Source organism: Callithrix jacchus, chromosome 2 (assembly GCF_049354715.1).
Source record: "Callithrix jacchus isolate 240 chromosome 2, calJac240_pri, whole genome shotgun sequence".
In the NCBI taxonomy this organism is placed as follows: Eukaryota; Metazoa; Chordata; class Mammalia; order Primates; family Cebidae; genus Callithrix; species Callithrix jacchus.
The window spans coordinates 84,858,278-84,867,579 of NC_133503.1; the positions used below are offsets into that span (position 1 = coordinate 84,858,278).

Consider the following 9,302-nt stretch of genomic DNA (forward strand, 5'->3'; position numbering starts at 1 on the left):
TGGAAAATTAGTGCTGGTTATGGGCAGAGGGCCTTAGGTTCTCACTACGTGGTCACTTTTGTTGGGCTTCTTGAGTATCTGCTGGCATAGTAGTAGGCTTCTCCCAAAGTGAGTAATCTGAGAGAGAGAGGAGAGAGAGAGGAAGAGAGAGAGAAAAGAGAGGGAGAGAGAAAGAGAGAGAGAGCAAGATAGAAGTGGCAATGCTTTTTATGACTTGTCCTGGGGAGGCACACACTGTCATTTCTAAATGATACTCTTGCTCACATAGTCATCTATATTCTGAGCGGAAAAAGACTATCCAAGAACATGAATATAAGGAGATGAGGACCATTGGGGGCCAGAGGCTGGCCACCCCACCTCAGTAATTATTGTCCAATTATGTGTTTGAGACCCCAGCAGAAAGAGAAGTTTGTTGCCTTCTCTTTAATTTCATGGAGTTTGGTGAGGCCTAAAGGACTAGATTCAGATGTGGATTTCCAGGCCTGGCATTCTGGGAGGCTGCCTTGCATTCTCCCCGATTCAGTGATGCATTACTAGTGAGACCTTGATTTCTGGGTCTCTCAATCACCTTTGGAAAAATGCAGCAGCCTCACAACAAGGGCATAGCCATCAGTGGATTTGGGACAAGAATTTGATTGAACATTTAAAAATAAATCCTGATGCTGCCAGAATGCCCCACGTACTTTTGACCTTTTTTTGCAGGGTTGATTTCTTTCAAATGGAAGGTATTTCTCTTTCCCCTTGGAAACAAATTCTTTTAATAAGTATCTGGGCTGCCTTCAGTTATTTACTGGGCACTCTTTCAGCTGCAAGTTGGTGATTAGATACATTCCATTTCAGTGACACACATTTGAAAGGATTCATGCTTCTAATCATAAAAAGATAAAGTCTTTTTTCTTTCCTAACATCTGGAGTCTGATGAATAATTACTATAATTAAACAAGAGGCCATTGTATATTTGGGTATCTTTTAAGCTTCAAACGCCTCTCTGTGTAAGATTCACGTTACGCACTCTTTGTTCTAAAGCATTCTACTGTGCAGTGCTCACAATCTACTGAGGCGCCTTAGTGGCTGGTGTTAAAAGTAGGTCATTGTGGCCTAATCTTGATCACTCCCTTATTCTGCTTCACCAAACCCTTAGTAAGTAAACGCACTGCTCTACTCAGGATTCTATACTCTGCCTCCCTACACCTCATGGCATGGAGGGCAGGACACTCACTGGTCGGTCACCTGGGAGGTGTTAGCTCTTCTCCTTAGACTACTATTCCTGATTTAGTGATACCGTGTTGAAAAGTAATGCCATGCCAATGCTTGTTAAGATGATTAAGGAAACATTTTAGAGGAAGCAACATGAGATATAAAATGGAAACAACCTGAGGTCAGGTTTGCAGTGAAAGTGTAGTACCTTATGTTTTTTAGATGCCCACTTCTCATCAAGTTTTACCAGCCCTGTCACCATCTTCTCACCTGGTCTCACCCCCAAGTTTACTTACCTTGACATTAGAACATGTTCATTCTTTTGCTGAAACCTGGTGCTCTGCTAAGGCAAGCTGACCTTGCACTGGATCTGTTACCCAAGAAGTTGCATCTTCCTATAGACTTGGTACCCAGCTTTGTGAGAAAGGCCAGGGAAATAGACCTAATTATTTAGAGCCCAAGGAAACTCTGGAAGCATCTGGAATCTTCATGTCTTTTTGAGTTCACCAATTGTTAAACTTCATAAGTGTCTATTTTTTGATAGGTGAGAACTTATAATGAATTCTGCAGGCTTTTATAAAGAAATTGCTTTATATTTTCCAATATTCCTTAAATACCTCGTGCATGGTAGGTGCTTAATAAATTATTACCAATTTATTAAAATAAATTCTGAACAATTTGTTGCTTAATATTCATGTTTGGCTTATTGGATCGTGGAGCCAGAGGCAAAAATAACTAGAAAGAGGATGGAATTCAGTAAAGCAAGACCAAATTAAGTTTTATATTAAAAATTATGATGATGATTGTGGTAAAATACACATAAGATATGCCATCTCTACTATTTTTAATTCTGTAGTTCAGTGGTATTAAATGCATTCATAATGTTGTGTAGCCATGATTAATCTTCATAACTCTTCATTTTGTAAATCTGAAATTCCATACCCATTGAATAATAACTCCCTATTTACCCCACCTCCCAGACCCTGACAACCACAGTTCTACTTTCTGCCTCTATGGTTTAGACTACTCTAAGTACCTTTATAAGTCGAATCATTGCAATATTTGTCTTTTTGAGACTGGTCGTTTTCTTAGCATAAAGTTGTTAACCTTTATGACAACTTCTTCCATATTGTAACATACGTAAGAATTTCCTTCCTTTTTAAGCTGAATAATTCAAATTAAGTTTTGTAGCCTGACAAAATACTGACAAGTTGATCATCATAGAAAACCCTTTATAAAATACATATTTATATAAATATTTTCTATTCTGTAGAGTGTAATGTTGAGATTATTGCAAGAGAAATAATGATACAAACATGTATTTGATGTACAATACAAGATGCCTATGGCATCTTGAGGAATTTAGGACACAGTCACAGCCAGGAATTATAGGCTAATAAGCATCTTCACCTCTTTTCATTCACTCCGAAGAGGTTTTATGAAAGTCGCAAGTCATTCAACATTGGGGATACTGGAATGAAATATTGTGCTTTGGTATTTTTAAATTTTTTTAAGTAAAACCATCCAAATGAGGTTAATTAATGCATACACTCAGCCTACTCAAGAGAAATCTGCTGAGATGAGGATTTTGGTGGCTATTGTAAAGAAAAAGGTGCTTAGTTCTAAGGTAGAAAGAAAATATATTTTCATAGTTTATATATATATTAAAATTGTTTGTACATGCATATTAGATATATACAGGGTTAAAGCTATGACTAATATATCATTCTGGAGAAAAATGGGAGTAAAAATTAACTCTTGTAAAGAGTTACTGGTGTCAGATGGCAGAGTCCCAAATGAGTGGATTCATTTATCCCTGCAATGTATCAGGTGATCACCTCTCATAAAAACTACTATTAACCTAAAAAATTAGGGTCAGTAAAAGCTTAGCTCTAATTCACAAAATCTCAACAAGCTGAACTGTTAGACCCTATGAGCTCATTAGGATAGATTAAAGTCCAAGCATAAAGACATTATAAACTATGTGATTTTAATATGTTCGATCATATCAGAACAATCCTTTTAATAACATGATTTTATCGTGGAACCTTGTATGGGTTCCTTAAAAACCAGAAAGACAATCTAAAAATTTAACCCATTCTTGTTTCTTAGCTTGTAACCCCATCATACTTGATTTAATTTGGTAAAGCTGGCTGAAATGAGGTTATTCTGGGGCAGAATGACAGCAAAGATGACATGAGCCAATGCTGCAGCTGAATTTCAGTTTTCAGGAAAAAATCCTCAGTCCACCTGCCACTGGGATAGAAATAATATCAAGGGCTAACTTCTAGGCTTAAGCCCCTGACATGCATCATACTCTGGATTCCAACAATCTACACCTGTTTCCTTTCATAATGGTCCTAACCCCAAACAAGCAACCTAGGGTTTGCAGCAAAAAAGTCAGATCCTTACAGTGAACAGGACTTTGCAAAGCAGCTTCTTCCAGAATTAGTTATATTACTTACTTTATGGGAAAAAACATACAAATCTTACCGTCAATGGGCCAACCCATAACCAACAATGTATAGCTTATAAGAACCTTCATGGTATCTTACTCAACCTTTGATGTAATTCTATGTGTTATCATTAATTCTAAATCACAAATGAGTCAGAAACAGCTGAGTTTTCACTGGGTTTGGGTTTGGTCCAATTCTGGAATTATCCTGTGCAAATAATGACAGAGAAGGGCCCTTCTATAGTTGTAGAATTGTAACAAGACAACAAGCAATTCTCAAAAGTCATGGTTTCTCAGACAATAGTCTTGTTTAGTAATTATTCTTCTTTATCTGGAACAGATGGTTGGATGGTAAATTTTTTTGAATAGGCAGTAATAAAATAGGTGATAAACACCATCAGGGTGATTGAGACCAATCTTACCATGAGAGAGAAACAGAATGAATGAGATGTTGACATAGGAAAGGAAGCAGCTGAATTAGGAGGGTTTTCTTCTTTGCTAACAAGCAGTCCACATGTGGATAAACATTTTAATTACGATTTTTGTCTACAAAGATTCTAACATTCACCTAATGTCCCACTGCAATAAGACCACGAGAGCGAAGTTCCCTAAAGAACTCAACCATTTCCATGGATAGATGGTAGAGGAACACAGCTTTGCTGTCAGAATGATTTGTGACCCAGCCCAGATGGGGACTGTGGGCATCCTGGTAGGTTAATAATTTTCTTTTTAAATCATATTCTTTCAATATTTGTGCATTGATATCGAAGAGAGTCTGAGCTCTGTGTGGGAGAAATGTCGAATGGGAACTTCTGGATCCCTCGGTGTCCCCTGTCGTGTCTTAGGCTATTTGGCTTTACCAGGTGTAGATATTCCACTCAGCAGGACTGTGCCCACAGCCCTCCAGCCTGCTCTTCTTGGAAGTCAGATGCAAATCCTGCCTTCTGGGATCTCAGCCCCACCTTCGTATCCCAACCCTTTCTCTAAGAAGAAATGTAGTAAATACAAGTTCCTCCATCCTGTGACATTTCCGCGATTCCTTATCCCCTCTTACAGAACAATTTCCCAAGCAGCAGGCTGCCTGAAGCACCCTGAATTCAGCTGTGTGTCTGACAGTATGTTCTATCAGAAAGACAATCTTGTACATCAGGCATTCCCTGTTTCCAGTACCAAAAAGTCAGTGTTTGATTACACATGTATTTACAAGGGTAGCGAAGGGAAATGATCAATAGTTTTCATAACTGTAGTCCTTCAATTAAGAAAGAAGTGGTCTTTAATGTTCTCTTTTCTTTTTCTTTCTTTCTTTCTTTTTTTTTTTGAGACAGAGTTTCGCTGTTGTTACCCAGACTGGAGTGCAATGGCACGAACTCAGCTCACCACAACCTCTGCCTTCTGGGTTCAAGCAATTCGCCTGCCTCAGCCTCCCGAGTAGCTGGGACTACAGGTGCGCACCACCACGCTCAGCTAATTTTTGTATTTTTAGTAGAGACGGGGTTTCACCTTGTTGATCAGGATGGTCTCGATCTCTTGATCCCGTGATCCACCCACCTCGGCCTCCCAAAGTGCTGGGATTATAGGCGTGAGCCACCGCACCCGGCCCTCTTTTCTTTTTAAAAATTCTCTTTCTACCTTTGTTTAAATATCTCTCCTAACTAGTAAAGACCTGTTGTACATCATACAAGGCATACTAACCCACATACCAGAACACATAAGTGGGAGGAATAGTGTTCTAGGAGAAAATTACCATTTGGAGAAAAAAGGCATAATTTCCTTTTAGTCATGCATTGCTTAATGTCATAGATATGTACTGAGCAGTGTGTGATTAGGTGATATCATCACTGTGTGAACATAATAGAGTGTATTTACATAAACCTAGATGATATAGCTCACTGTCCACCTAAGCAATATGGTATTGTTCCTAGGCTACAAACCTGTACAGCATGTTACTATACTGGATACTGTAACACAATGGTAAGCGTTTGCATATCTAAACATATCTGAGCATTAAAAAGGTAGAGTAAAAATACAGCATGCTAATCTTACAGGACTACTGTTGTATACGCACTTTGTCATTGATAAACACATCATTAAGCTGTGCCTGCCTAGTTCAAAATTCACTATAAAGAGACAGGTGAACCTCGGGTCCACCTCCTAGATATATGACTTCTAGCTGCATATTAACCTGAGTCACCACATTTTAATATTATCTACAGAAACATTAAAACATTCAGGTATCTGCGATGAAGTAATTTTGCCAAAATTTATTTTATTTCCAAAGAACATATATCAATTTGATTCAGTAACATGTAAAATCATTCAACAAAAATCCTTCTAACTCTTATGTCACAGTACTATTCAAACTCTTTTTTTGTGGCCCAAATCCTTTTATTAACTTCAATTATGTGAAAATATCCAATTTTATTTTTAAATGAAACGTTTAGAAATGCATTAATATTTGTCAAATCTAAGTTGCAGCTCTGTAAATTTTTATTAAATCATTCTCTGTGTATACTTCTAAGTATGTTAGATAGATGTTGGACAGCTTACATAAAAAATTAAATGTTATTGAAGAAAGAAAAAGGAAAATGAGTTTCAAATAGAAATTTATCTTTCTTCCCCCCCCCCCCCCCAGGGTTCACAACTTTAATAGAACACTCTTAACCATTCTGTACAAATTGAAAACACTGTATCGAGTTACAAATGTGTTCTAAGGTTAGGCTGTGCGGACACAGCCATCCTCGGCTGCCGGAGAAGCGCCATCACCCAGTGGAAACCCCACCCGCCAGCCACCAACAGGTCACACAGAAGCCGGGACCCTCAGGTAGGATGAATGGTGGGGCCCAGCAATGGGGCTACTGAGGAAGCAGGACTTGACTCTCATATGGTCAACCGAAGCACAGGGCTTCCCAGCCCAGCGCCCCCCATGGAGACAACCACTGAATGCCGGCTCCACCAGCAGGGCGGCGCCTGCGTCACAAGGACAGGCTCGAGTCTTCAGCCCTGGGACCAACGTTTCTTCCTCACAGGCCTCACTCCTGCTCGGAAGTGGCACATCTTCCTGCCCAGGTCACCAAGGTGGTTCAGGAACGGTAAAGACGAGTGACAGCGAAAGGCCACAGTCTTCACAGTTAAGAAGGGATCAATAAATCTGAGGTGACTGGCGGCAGCTCTTGCCTGAGCTGGTGTGCCACAACCCTGACCCACCCTTAAAAAAAGGAAATCAAGAAGCAATGATCTAAGCAGAACACACCCTACTCTACACAGCCCTTCTGAGATGATCAGCATACATTTGGCAGATTAAGCCGCTGCAAACAGCCAGTGGGTTTCTTCACATAAAAGGGAAGAATTCAGTCCAACTGCAGGAGTGGTTAGGAGAGGCTCTAGATCCCTGGAATCGCATCACCAGACTCGGCCCTTTTTGCCAAGAGACCCCTACCCCACCCCATGTGGTCTATGGAGCCCCCCCAGAGGGAAAGACCCAGGCAAGTCCAGAGCTACAGGCACCAGGGCTGCTGAGGGTGTTGGACGAAAACTCCTATTTCTGAAATGCATTTCAGTTGCCACTGTACAAGTTAAGCAAAATAATAAGGAAAAAGGAAAAGTGAAAGTGAAAATCATGCACTTGAAAATGAGTTAGATGGAGCCAGCGCTGCCACGGGCTGGTTCTGCGGCAAGGACCGAGGCCCCGCCCACAGACCTGGAGTGCCCACAGTCTGCCAGGAGCTCGCCTCCGCTTCCTACTGCTGCTTGCATTTCACCAGCTGGCTGGGTTCCTTCTCCGGGTTAATTTCCACATCATCCTCATCTTCTCCCTCCTAGTCACCTTCTAACTCCTCCTCTTCTCCTTCTTCACCTTCTTCAAAATTGTCATCATCCTCCCCAGTGAAGTACAGCACAGCCCATGGGACTATCCGCTCATGGAAAAAGTGTCCAATTTCAAAATCAGAGGCCAATGTGAATTCGGAATCTTCATCCAGTGATTCTTCATCCCCAGATGCTTTCAGTGGATTGAAGAAGTTGAAAAATGACTCATTGGGTACTTGTTTCCTAATTGTTCTAACAGTGCCTCGACCCTTATGCTCCTTTTCCTCGATGGTTTTGACAGTAACATTCTTTCCTTTCTTCCAGTCAATAGTACACCTGTCACAGTCCACGATCTCAGGACCTTTAAAGGAAAAGGGATCAGCCTTATCTGGTTCTGATTTCATCTTGTAGGTTTTCATCAGGACTGAGTTGGTAAAGTTGTCGTTGGGTTCAAAGTGGAACTCTAACACAAAAGACATAGGCTGTCCAGGGTCAGAAAACTTCACTTTAATATCCTGAAGGTGTTTCAAGATTGGTTCATCATATTCCTGGACTAATTTACTTAGCATATCTGCATTTCTAAAGAGGGTAAACCAGAACCCCTGGAATTCCTTTGGGATTTGGCTCTTCAGCTGTTGCTGCTTCTTTTTCTGTTATGACTACTTTATTTTTCATGTCTTCAGCCAATTTCTCCTCCTCTTCATTTTCACTGTGCCATTCTGATTCCGCATCTGTTGGTTCAACATCACCAGTGATAAATTCTCTTCTCTTGTCAAAGAGAGGCTGGTATAATGCTGCATACTTTCTTTCCAAGTCATGAACTTCTTCATAGAACTTGGCTTCTATATGAGCACATCTCACCTGAAGTTGTTTCAATGCATTAATTCTTCTTTTTACTGCTTTAGGTAAAGTTTCAATGTAGCTGGAAGGGGTGTGAGGGACATTGTCAAGTCGCTCCTGTGAAGCTGCCAAAACTCGAGGATTCTGCATCACCTGATCTGGGAGTTTCTCTGTAACATTTGCATTTTTAGCAGCTTCCACGGAATCTGAAGGAACCCCATCTGAAAAACTGTTAGCTGCCATCTGAATGTTTATCCCTCGCGCCTCCTGCGGCAGTGGTGGGGACTGTGGCTTCCAGAAATTTATCTTTCTTTAGACATGTAACCACAACAAAATCCTCAGATGACAAATCTTGAATTTTACTTTAAATGCAAACATTTTTCAGATATGTCTTAATAATTTTTTTTTGGGGGGGGGAGGAAGGCAGAAAGGAAGGGAATAAGGATGGTAGGGAGGAAGGAAGGGATGAAGGAAGGAAGGAAGGGAGGAAGCGGGGAGGGAGGGAGGGAGGGAGGGAGGGAAGGGAAGAAAGGAAATCAAGCAATGAAAGAGACATTGCCGACCTGGATCTAGAGGTTTACAAGTTGATTTCTTTTTTTTTGAGAGAAGGAAAGAAAAAAAAAAATAAGTAAAGGAGAGGAAGAAAGAGGAAGAGAAAGAGGGAGAGTAAATGGAAATATTGCTTTATTTTGAAAAAAATTGGGTATTAATAATGGCCAATCAATGTTTCATTTAAACTAATGGGTAGGTGTGATGTGGTATTGACAAGAATGTATATTTTGTGTATTTGAAGTGGAGAGCTCTATAAATATTTATTAAGTTTACTTGTTCTGGATCTGAGTTCGAGTCCTTGATATCCTTATTAATTTCTGTCTCCTTGAATCTAAGTCTCGTATCTGGGTGTTAGGATCGTTAGCTCTTGTTGTTGCATTGATCCTTTTACCACTATATCTTTGTTGCTTTAAAATCTATTTTATCCGATACAAGAATTGCAACTCCTGCTTTT

General features: G+C 40.2%; 1 pseudogene across 1 annotated transcript; it reads right to left on the reverse strand.

Moving 5' to 3' along the window:
- Window positions 1-6,671: 6,671 nt before the first annotated feature.
- LOC100405437 (nucleosome assembly protein 1-like 4 pseudogene) lies at window positions 6,672-8,586 on the reverse strand (annotated as a pseudogene). Its single transcript, XR_013532537.1, has one exon. The product of XR_013532537.1 is annotated as a nucleosome assembly protein 1-like 4 pseudogene (transcript).
- Between the last annotated feature and the right edge of the window lie 716 nt (window positions 8,587-9,302).